This window comes from Salvelinus namaycush, chromosome 37, assembly GCF_016432855.1.
Source record: "Salvelinus namaycush isolate Seneca chromosome 37, SaNama_1.0, whole genome shotgun sequence".
Lineage (NCBI taxonomy): Eukaryota > Metazoa > Chordata > Actinopteri > Salmoniformes > Salmonidae > Salvelinus > Salvelinus namaycush.
This window is the reverse complement of record NC_052343.1, coordinates 19,895,523-19,907,799: the sequence shown is the minus strand read 5'-3', so window position 1 is coordinate 19,907,799 and position 12,277 is coordinate 19,895,523. Positions and strand designations below refer to the sequence as shown.

At 44.0% G+C, this 12,277-nt stretch overlaps 1 pseudogene; it reads right to left on the bottom strand.

Annotated features, from left to right (window-relative positions):
- Nucleotides 1–809: 809 nt before the first annotated feature.
- LOC120031678 lies at nucleotides 810–9,932 on the bottom strand (annotated as a pseudogene).
- Between the last annotated feature and the right edge of the window lie 2,345 nt (nucleotides 9,933–12,277).

Genomic DNA, 12,277 nt, shown 5'->3' with positions numbered 1-12,277 from the left:
GTGCAGCAGTGGTAACTCTGGGTCTTCCATTCCTGTGGCAGTCCTCATGAGAGCCAGATTCATCATATCTCTTGATAGTTTTTGCGACGGGACTTGAAGAAACTTTCAAAGCTCTTGAAATGTTCCATATTGACTAACTTTCATGTCTTAATGTAATGATGGACTATCGTTTCTCTTTGCTTATTTGAGCTGTTCTTGCCATAATATGGACTTGGTCTTTTACCAAATAGGGTATCTTCTGTATACCCAACTTGCCTTGTCACAACACAACTGATTGGCTCAAACGCATTAAGAAGGAAAGCAATTCCACAAATTAACTTTTAAGAAGGCACACCTGTTAATTGAATTGCATTCCGGGTGACTACCTCATGAAGCTGGTTGAGAGAATGCCAAGAGTGTGCAAAGCTGTCATCAAGGAAAAGGGTGGCTATTTGAAGCATCTCAAATATAAAATATATTTTGATTTGTTTAACACTTTTTGGGTTATTACATGATTCCATATGTGTTTTTTCATCATTTTGATGTTTTTACGGTAGTGTAAATTATGTCCAACCCATTTCTAAAACCAAAGTTGCGCCCCTGGATAAACATGACACTGTATGACAGAATTTATGCCTGTTTATCATGTCCATATCACTGTCAAATAAAGTGTTACCCAAATTAACTTGAATGTAAAAACAACCCACTTGGGAAAAAACATACCAGTAGACTAAGCAAAATGGGAACAGTCAAACCAAAGAGAGGATCACAGAGACACACCGTGTGATGTACTGTAAGAAGTAAAAGTTCCAGACACTGGTCCACTCCACTCATAGGCTCATGCTTCTCCTCAGACAGTGTGGTCGAGTCAGCTGACCTGTGACAAACACTCCATGGTCTACTACGGTGCAATGGGTTGCAGTGTCAATGCTCTGAATGTTCTGGCCAACGGACCAGCAGTTCTGAGGTGCTGTGGGTTCTATTGGTGGAGGAGACATGAAGAAGGAAGGTGAACTGATGGAGTAAGGGTCACTGATGCGATACCCTTCTGTATGAGAGACTGAAGTCTCAGAGACAGAGCTAGAGACAGTAATGCCCTTTCTGGAATACTCATAGATGTTCTTCATGAAGGCCCTCTTGGTGTTGTGCTCCTTCTTGAAGAGGATGACGTAGCACTTGGGGAAGAAATGACAGCTGAGGATGCCATAGTTGGAGATGAGGATGACCACCATCTCCACTGCTGGCACGTACTTCCCAGAGGTGGTCACATAGACAGGCACGAATATCAGCCAGGACATGAGGTAGAGGAGCATGCTGAAGGTGATGAACCTGGCCTCGTTGTACTTCTGTGGCAGCTTGCGGCCTTTAAACGCGCAGGCAAACATACGAGCACCAGGACAGCGATGTAGCCCAGCATCACACCGAACGCCACTTGGGAGCCTTCGTCACACTCGGCCAACACAGTGGTGGTGAAGACCGTGGCCTTCTCCCGGGGGCTCTGCAGGACCAGCCACAGGGTGCAGGTGAGGACCTGTAGGATGACGCAGAGACAGATGATGGCATAGGGTTGGTAGAGGCGGCGGAGAACATCCTTCAGGTCAGGGTTGAGCTGGTAGGCCAGCAGGATCTTCAGGGACTTGACCAAGATGCAGGAAACACACAGCGTGAAGCTGAGGCCAAACAGCACCTGACGCACCTTGATGATGAGATGAGAAGATATGAGACATTGAGACAGAAATGTATTATCTCTTTGTATTTAGATTTGCTATGCATCTACAAACTGAATTCCTTACCACAAAGGTGCAAAAGGTTCAGAACAATACACACACAATAAACCATTAATTCACAAAATAACACTAGTAAAATCAGACAATGTCACAGACAGTGCATTACAGCAGTGTTTCCCAAACTGTGTGTACCGTACATACCTTACACTGTAGGCTGCTGGGATGACCTACAAAGAACACAGCACTAACAAAACTTCCCACTAGAGAGAGCAGGATGATCTGGGAGAGAGGCCCCCCGGCAGCCTTCACAACGGGGGTCTGGTGGTGGTGTAGGAAGAGTGCCCCCACCAGGAGAATCAGGACGATGCCCAGGGCCGCCAGCGCCAGCAGCACCACCGCAAAGCCATCCTGCCAGGAGAATAACTCCAGGGTCTTATGGGTACACCCAGAGTTCCCTCCCAGGGACCACTCTGTCTTTGTTGCACAAGAGAGACACTGGTCCATGTCTGGAGAGAAGGGTTTTAAGGTAGGATAGTACTTGAACAACTGTCTAGCATTTAGAAATATGTGTGTTGTTGCCTAGTACTAACTGTTTTGGATAAGAACCGTGTTGGGAAATCTTAGGGAACATATTGAAGAAATGGAGGAAGATTGTGTGAACAACAGGGCAACACCAGTTTACTGAGGAGACATAGAGTACACTGGTGTGTATAGAGAGACAGTACAGGAGAACTAACCAGTGTTGTTGGAGTAGTGGTTCTCAGTGCAGTTGATGCATTCATAGCAGCAGGTGTGCTGACCCTCAGCAGTTTTCTTGAACTTCCCAGGTTCACAGCTAGGCGAGCACACAGACACCACATTCTGCACCGGGACACAATGCACTCATTTAAATGGCTGACCCAAGAAAAAAGTGACTGAATTCTATTAATAGTAGTATTCAAACAAGCCTTTACATGTAAGGCCAGTTTCCTGGGCACAGTTTAAACTAGCTCTGGATTTAAAACCGTGTTCAACAGACCAGGTGTATTCAAACTATTCAACCAATGATTATATGCTCTGGTAATTATGAGTTTTGTGTTTTTTGATTTTTAGATCATCACTGAGATCTAACAGGAACGTGTGATAACAGACAGGTGCTCCCAGTATGTGCCAAGGTATGTGGTTTTCACATTCAAACAATGCCCATTGTTTCACTGATTAGGAGTTATTTAATTTCCATGTTTAGTTTTCTTTAGTCACTTTGAGGAAGAAGAAGTAGATTTTTCGACATTCCGACCTGTTTGTGTTTTTGTCTCTGTATGTCAAGTGGGAATAACAAGTTAATATGGATGTGTACTTGAACCTTTGTGTGGCAGCCTAGCAAACAAACTAAAAGAGATTGAGACCTAACCTTAACCTTAACCCTCACCCTAACCCTCAACCTAACCCTTACCCTTACACAGGTCAGTGAGATTTTTGGTGTGTCCGCTGGTGTAGCTGAAGCTGTTGTTGATTGGATGGTACTCAGCTACAACGTCATGGATGTTGATGACCCCTCTCACAGACCTCCACACGGTTACATCATAGCCCAGGTTGATGTCTCCTTTCTGGTCAAACTTGTAGCTTTTCCCCTCCAGCTCAAAGTGACTGTCCTTCAGGGTTTCAAGCACCTGAAAAAAATATGCAAAAACATTTTCAAATATAAGAACACATACCATAGACCCAAGCCATATCAAAACACTGTGTATACAAAACATTATGAACACCTGCTCCTTCCATGACATAGACCGACCAGGTGAATCCAGACAAAAGCTGTGATATTTTATTCATGTCACTTGTTAAATCCACTTCAATCAGTGTAGATCAAGGGGAGGAGACAGGTTAAAGAAGGATTTTTTGGGGGGATTGTGTATGTGTACCATTAATAGTGCCTTTGAACGGGATATGATAGTACAGTTGAAGTCGGAAGTTTACATACACTTAGGTTGGAGTCAGTGAAACTCGTTTTTCAACCACTCCACAAATTTCTTGTTAACAAACTATAGTTTTTTAACAAACTATAGTTTTGGCAAGTCGGTTAGGACATCTACTTTGTGCATGACACAAGTAATTTTTCACAGACAGAAATTGTTTACAGACAGATTATTTCACTTATAATTCACTGTATCACAATTCCAGTGGGTCAGAAGTTTACATACACTAAGTTGACTGTGCCTTTAAACAGCTTGGAAAATTCCAGAAAGTGATGTCATGGCTTTAGAAGCGTCTGACAGGCTAATGGACATCATTTGAGTCAATTGGACGTGTACCTGTGGATGTATTTCAAGGCCTACCTTCAAACTCAGTGCCTTTTTGCTTGACTTCATGGGAAAATCAAAAGAAATCAGCCAAGACCTCAGAAAAATAATTGTAGACCTCCACAAGTCTGGTTCATTCTTGGGAGCAATTTCCAAACGCCTGAAGGTACCACGTTCAGTACGCAAGTATAAACACCATAGGACCACGCAGCCGTCATACCGCTCATGAAGGAGACACGTTCAATATCCTAGAGATTAACGTATTTTGGTGCGAAAGGTGAAAATCAATCCCAGAACAACAGCAAAGGTCCTTGTGAAGATGCTGGAGGAAACAAGTACAAAAGTATCTATATCCATAGTAAAACAAGTCTTATATCAACATAATTTGAAAGGCCGCTCAGCAAGGAAGAAGCCACTGCTCCAAAACCGCCACAAAAAAGCTAGACTACGGTTTGCAACTGCACATGGGGACAAATATCGTACTTTTGGAGAAATGTCCTCTGGTCGGATGAAACAAAAATAGAACTGTTTGGCCATAATGACCATCGTTATGTTTGGAGGAAAAAGTGGGAGGCTTGCAAGCCGAAGATCACCATCCCAACCATGAAGCACGGGGGTGGCAGCATCATGTTGTGGGGATGCTTTGCTGCAGGAGGGACTGGTGCATTTCATAAAATAGTTGGCACCATGAGGGAGGAAAGTTATGTGGATATATTGAAGCAACATCTCAAGACATCAGTCAGGAAGTTAAATCTTGGTCGCAAATGGGTCTTCCAAATGGACAATGACCCCCAGCATACTTCCAAAGTTGTGGCAAAATGGCTTAAGGTCAAGGTATTGGAGTGGCCATCACAAAGCCCTGACCTCAATCACATAGAAAATGTGTGGGCAGAACTGAAAAAGCATGTGCGAGCAAGGAGGCCTACAAACCTGACTCAGTTACACCAGCTCTGTCAGGAGGAATGGGCCATAATTCACTTAACTTATTGTGGGAAGCTTGTGGAAGGCTACCCGAAACGTTTGACCCAAGTAAACAATTTAATGGCAATGCTACCAAATACTAATTGAGTGTATGTAAACTTCTGACCCACTGGGAATGTGATAAAAAAATAAAAGCTGAAATAAAACGTTCTCTCTACTATTATTCTGACATTTCACATTCTTAAAATAAAGTGGTGATCCTAATTGACCTAAGACAGGGATTTTTTACTCGGATTAAATGTCTGCATTTGTGAAAAACGGAGTTTAAATGTATTTGGCTGAGATGTTTGTAAACTTCCGACTTCAACTGTATGTGCCAGGTGTCAAGAACTGCATCGCTGCTGGGTTTTTCACGCTCAACAGTTTCCTGTGTGTATCAAGAATGGTCCACTACAAAAAGGACATCCAGCCAACTTGACACAACTGTGGGATGCATTGGAGTCAACATGGGCCAGCTTCCCTGTAGACCACTTTCGATACCTTGTAGAGTCCATGCCCCGACAAATTGAAGCTGTTCTGAGGGCAAATTTGGGGGTGCAGCTACATATCAGGAAGGTGTTACTCATGTTTGGTATATTCAGTGTATATGAGATATATTACATGAGATACAGTATATAAGTACAGTCTGATGTGCTGTAGACATGAGGAATTGTGCAGTAGCTACCTGCCATGGATGGACCGTGCCTGGTGTCTTGCAGTCCTTTTTGCTGCAGATAACAGCCACTGCATGGGCGATGGCACTGACAGCCATCTCCACACTGAGGACCACTTTCACATCGCTGTTGTTTAGCAGGATCTCTGCTGGGACTGTGAAGGAGGACCCAAACCCGGGGTCTCCCGACTCGTTTGGTAGTGAGTAGAACTCCTTTAGGAAGGAGTTGTTTCCTATGACATCATTGATGTTAATCAGATTCATCAGGTAGCGATGGAAAGGAGCAAGGTTCCCTCTTTTGAAGGAGAAGCCCACCACATGGCCGATATCTAGGAGGTCCATCTCTCCCAGGACCTCTTTGGACGAGGACCAGCTATCACTGGCCACCCACACCCTCTCCCCCAGAAGCAACCTATAACCCCTCAACTCCTGGTACAGGTACATCATGTGAATAGGCCTGGCGAACGATACCACCACCTTGACATTGGGGTTCCCGAGGAGGGTGGTGGCGGCTTGGCTGATTGCTGATTCGCCGTCAGGACTGGTTAGCAAATTAGGGAGGATCTCCTTGAAGGCCACACAAATCCCTGAGGCGGTTGCCTGGGAGACGAAGCTGTCCAGGGCAGAGCGGCCGTAGTCTCCATCCGTTGTGACCACGCCCACCCAGGTCCATTTGCTGTCGCTAAGCAACTGGACCATGGCCTGTGTCTGGTACACGTCGCTAGGTACGGTCCTCAGGAAAGCAGGGAAACGGTTCTTGTCACTCAGGATGATGGCGGTGGAGGCGTAACTGATCTGTGATGATTCGAAGAGAGAATGAATTTCTGTCTACATTGTGTTGGATTGATTTGGCCATTCATCTGTATCATCATTGCTGTCTATTTCATTTATTCAACACAACTTAGTTATTTATTATTTTATCAACCCTCTGTGGGTGGGATTGGACTGCTTGCCTGAGGAATGAGCTCCAGGTTGAGTTGCCGGGCAACAGCGATGGAAATCTCAGAGGAAGAGGCCCCTATGACGGCCATGATGGGTGGGGGACAGGTGGAGTTGTTGGCCCCTCCCCCACAGTCCGTGGTTGGCTCCTGTGTGAAGGTAAGAATGTACAACCTTTATGTGAGGTGCTGACTAATGGAAGATAAACTATTCAAATAGTTTATCCTTGCTGTGGATTGATCTGACCAACGTTTTGGCTAAAGAGCCTTTACCTGTGTGAAGTTAGCTGAGGCCCTCAGAGCGGTGGTGACATCAGAGCAGGAGTCGTGGATACGGTACCCCAGAGAGATCCCTAGTGCAGTCAGGACAGGGGATCTGTTGGCCGACTCTACAGCGTGGATCATAGCCAATGCCTGGGTGAACCCGTCCGTGTTGAACCTGTGTGTGTGTGTGTGTGTGTGTGTGTGTGTGTGTGTGTGTGTGTGTGTGTGTGTGTGTGTGTGTGTGTGTGTGTGTGTGTGTGTGTGTGTGTGTGTGTGTGTGTGTGTGTGTGTGTGTGTGTGTGTGTGAAAGATACATAAAGCATAGTTGGATCATCACACTGTCTGTGGTTAACCTGTCAGTGCAAATCAACTCTCTCTCACGAACACAATCACACACACACAGAGAGAGAGAGAGAGAGAGAGAGAGAGAGAGAGAGAGAGAGAGAGAGAGAGAGAGAGAGAGAGAGAGAGAGAGAGAGAGAGAGAGAGAGAGAGAGAGAGAGAGAGAGAGAGAGAGAGAGAGAGAGAGAGAGAGAGAGAGAGAGAGAGAGAGATAATTTAGTTTAGTTTATATATAGCTAAACTTGCTTAACTTGAGAGAGGGAGAGATCTATAAAGGCCTCTATGCAACCTGAAAAAGGGCCTATTTGATACAGACAGGGCCTCCTTACTACCATGATAGGGCCTTTTTGCTACTTGATAGGACCTCGTTGATACTTTGAATATGATAGGGCCTCCTTGCACTCTGTGTTCTCTTGAGATCTATGGGCCATAAAACTCTGAAGGGCCTCTACGTAACATTTTCACCAAAAGCACTTCCTTGTAACGTGACTTATCTATTCATGTCTATTTGCACATCCCATGTCCCCCCTGTGAACCATTAATGCTAGAAAACCGTCATTTAAGTAAATACATGTTATTCATTTGGTAAATGGCCCTTCAAAATGTTCCATTCATACGTATGGAACGACCACTGACCTATGTGTAAAATATGAAGACTTAGTAGATGAGACATGTGCTTTGGATATGTCAACTCATGAAGTAGCCCTGAAAATTCTTAACTGTATCTCTTTCCAAGCTCAAGATACAGTGTGCTCCAAAAGTATTGGGACAGTAAAAAATGTTTTATTGTTTTGAATCTGTATTCCAGCACTTTGGAAAATACCAAAAGACCAAAAGTATTGGGACAAATTCACTTACAGTGGATTTGAAAAGTATTCAGGCCCCTTGACTTTTTCCACATTTTGTTACTTTACAGCCTTATTCTAAAATGTATATATATATATATATGTTATCAATCTACATACAATACCCCATAATGACAACGCAAAACCAGTTTTTTTTTACATTTTTGAAAATTTAGGAGAAAACCCCCCCCAAAAATATCGCATTTACATAATTATTCAGACCCTTTACTCAGTACTTTGTTGAAGCACCTTTGACAGTGATTACAGCCTCGAGTCTTATTGGATATGACGCTACAAGCTTGGCACACCTGTATTTGGGGAGTTTCTTCCATTCTTTTCTGCAGATCCTCTGTCAGGTTGAGGAACATTTTTAATGTAAGGGGTTTGAATATTTTCCAAAGGCACTGTATATGTGTATTGAAGTAGTCAAAAGTTCTGTATTTGTTCCCATATTCCTAGCAAGCAATGATTGCATCAAGCTTGTGACTCTACAAACGTGTTGGATGCATTTGCTGTTTGTTTTGGTTGTGGTTCCGATTATTTTGTGCTCAATAGAAATTATTGATCAATTTAGTCATTTTTCAAATCAAATCAAATCAAATTGTATTGGTCACATACACATGGATAGCAGATGTTAATTCAAGTGTAGTGAAATGCTTGTGCTTCTAGTTCCGACAGTGCAGCAATATCTAACATGTAATCTAACAGTTCCATAACAACTACCTAATACACATAAATCTAAGTAAAGGAATTTAATATATATTTTTTTACATATAATTATATGGATGAGAAATGACAGAGCATCATAGGCAAGATGCTATAGATGGTATAAATTACAGTATATACATATGAGATGAGTAATGCAAGATATGTAAACATTATTAAAGTGGCATTGTTTAAGTGACAAGTGATTCATTTATTAAAGTGGTCAATTATTTCAAGTCTGTATGTAGGAGGGAGCCTCTCTGTGTTAGTGATGGCTGTTTAACAGTCTGATGGCCTTGAGATAGAAGCTGCTTTTCAGTCTCTCGGTCCCAGCTTTGATGCACCTGTACTGACCTCGCCTTCTGGATGGTAGCAGGGTTGAACAGAAAGTGGCTCGGGTGATTGTTGTCCTTGATGATATTTTTGTCCTTCCTGTGACATAGGGTGCTGTGGGTGTACTGGAGGGCAGGTAGTTTGCCCCCGGTGATGCGTTGTGCAGACTGCACCACCCTCTGGATAGCCTTTCGGTTGAGGGCGGTGCAGTTGCCGTTTCAGGCGGTGATGCAGTCCGAAAGGATGCTCTTAATTCTGCATCTGTAAAAGTTTGTGAGGGTTTCAGGTGACAAGCCAAATTTCTTTAGCCTCCTGAGGTTGAAGAGGCGCTGTTGCGCCTTCTTTACAACACTGTCTGTGTGGGTGGACCATTTTATTTTGTCCGGGATCGTAAAACTTTCCACCTTCTCCACTGCTGTCCGTTGATGTGGATAGGGAGGTGCGCCCTCTTCTGTTTCCTGAAGTCGTCAGGAAGTCCAGGACCCAATTGCACAGGGCGGGGTTGAGACCCAGGGCCTCTAGCTTAATGATGAGCTTGGAGGGTACTATGGTGTTGAATACTGATCTGTAGTCAATTAACAGCATTCTTACATACTGTAGGTACTCCTCTTGTCCAGATGGGATAGGGCAGTGTGCAGTGTTATGGCGATTGCATCGTCTGTGTACTTATTGGGGCGGTAAGCAAATTTAAGTGGGTCTAGGGTGACAGGTAAGGTGAAGGTGATATGATCCTTGACTAGCCTCTTAAAGCACTTCATGATGACAGAAGTGAGTGCTACCGGGCGATAGTTATTTAGTTCAGTTACCTTTGCCTTCTTGGGTACAGGAACAATGATGGCCATCTTGAGGCATGTGGGGACAGCAGACTGGGATTGGAAGAGATTGACCATGTCCGTAAACACACCTGCCAGCTGGTCTGCGCATGCTCTGAGGACACAGCTAGGGATGCCGTCTGGGCCGGCAGCCTTGCGAGGGTTAACATGTTTAAATGTCTTACTCACGTCGGCCACGGAGAAGGAGAGCCCACAGTCCTTGGTAGTGGGCCGCGTCGGTGGCACTGTATTATCCTCAAAGCGGGCAAAGAAGGTGTTAAGTTTGTCTGGAAGCAAGACGTCGTGTCCGTGACGTGGCTGGTTTTCTTTTTGTAGTCAGTGATTGTCTGTAGACCCTGCCACACGTCTCGTGTCTGAGCCGTTGAATTGCGACTCCACCTTGTCTCTATAATGACATTTCGCTTGTTTGATTGCCTTGCGGAGGGAATAACTACACTGTTTGTATTCGGCCATAATCCCAGTCACCTTTCTATGGTGAAATGCGATGGATCACGCTTTCAGTTTTGCGCGAATGCCACCATCTATCCACGGTTTCTGGTTAGGGTAGTTTTGAATAGTCATGGTGGGTAAAATATCTCCTATGCACTTCCTTATAAACTCACTCACCGAATCAGCGTAAACATTGATATTATTATCTGAGGCTACCCAGAACATGTCCCAGTCCTCGTGATCAAAACAATCTTGAAGCGTGGATTCCGATTAGTCAGCGTTGAATAGTTCTTAACACGGGTACATCCTGTTTGAGTTTCTGCCTATAGGAAGGGAGGAGCAAAATGGAGTCGGGGTCAGATTTGCCAAAAGGAAGGCGGGGGAGGGCCTTGTATGCATCGCAGAAGTTAGAGTAGCAGTGATCCAGAGTTTTGCCAGCACGCGTACTGCAGTCAACATATTGATAGAATTTAGGTAGCCATGTTCTCAAATTTGCCTTGTTAAAACCCTCAGCTACAATATATGCGGCCTCAGGATATATGGTTTTCAATTTGTATAAAGTCCAGTGAAGTTCCTTGAGGGCCGTCGTGGTATCGGCTTGAGGGGGGATATACACGGCTGTGACAATAGCTGAGGAGAATTCTCTTGGGAGATAATGTGGTCGGCATTTGATTGTGAGGAATTCTAGGTCAGGTGAACAAAAGGACTTGAGTTCCTGTATGTTGTTACAACTACACCATGAGTCAGAAATCATGAAACATACACCCCCGTGTCACTTTTATTGTAAATAACAATGTTTCTAAACACTTTTACATTAATTAATGTGGATGCTACGATGCTGACGGATCTTCCTGAGTCATTCTTGAATACCGATGATTGAGAAACTTTCAGACGCACAAATATCATACTCCCAAGACATGCTAACCACTACAAAAACAGGGAAGGTAAAAAAAAATGGGGGGGGGGATTTGTGCGTCTGTAACTTTCTCACTCATCCTTATTCACAATTGATTCAGGAGTATCCGTAATGATGGTAGCACCCACATTAATGTAGAAGTGTTTAGAAACATATTGTGAGTCCGAATTTGAGATTTTTGGTTCCAACCGCCATGTCCTTGTGAGACGCGGAGTAGGTGAACGGATGATCTCTGCATTTGTGGTTCCCACCGTGAAGCATGGAGGAGGAGGTGTGATGGTGAGGGGTGCTTTGCTGGTGACACTGTCTGTGATTTATTTAGAATTCAAGGCACACTTAACCAGCATGGCTACCACAGCATTCTGCAGCGATACGCCATCCCATCTGGTTTGCACTTAATGGGACTATCATTTGTTTTTCAACAGGACAATGACCCAACACACCTCCAGGCAATGTAAGGGCTATTTGACCAAGAAGGAGAGTGATGGAGTGCTGCATCAGATGACCTGGCCTCCACAATCACCCGACCTCAACCCAATTGAGATGGTTTGGGATGAGTTGGACTGCAGAGTGAAGGAAAAGCAGCTAACAGGTGCTCAGCACCTGAAAAGCATTCCAGGTGAAGCTGGTTGAGAAAATGCCAAGAGTGTGCAAAGCTGTTTTCAAGGCAAAGGTTGGCTACTTTGAAGAATCTAAAATATAAAATATATTTTGATTTGTGTAACACGTTTTGGGGTACTACATGATTCCATATGTGTTATTTCATAGTTTTGATGTCTTCACTATTATTCTACAATGTAGAAAATAGCTTTAAAAAAGAACAACCCTTGAATGAGTCAGTGTGTCCAAATTTTTGACGGGTACTGTAAGTGAATTTGTCCCAATACTTTTGGTCCCCTAAAATGGGAGTAATATCTACAAAAAGTGCTGTAATTTCTTAACGGTTCACCAGATATGAATGCAAATACCCTCAAATTAAAGCTGACAGTGTCATGGTTCCTCCTGGCACCAGAGGGCGGCAGAGACCCCCCTGGAGACTTTTATTGGTCTCAGGTGT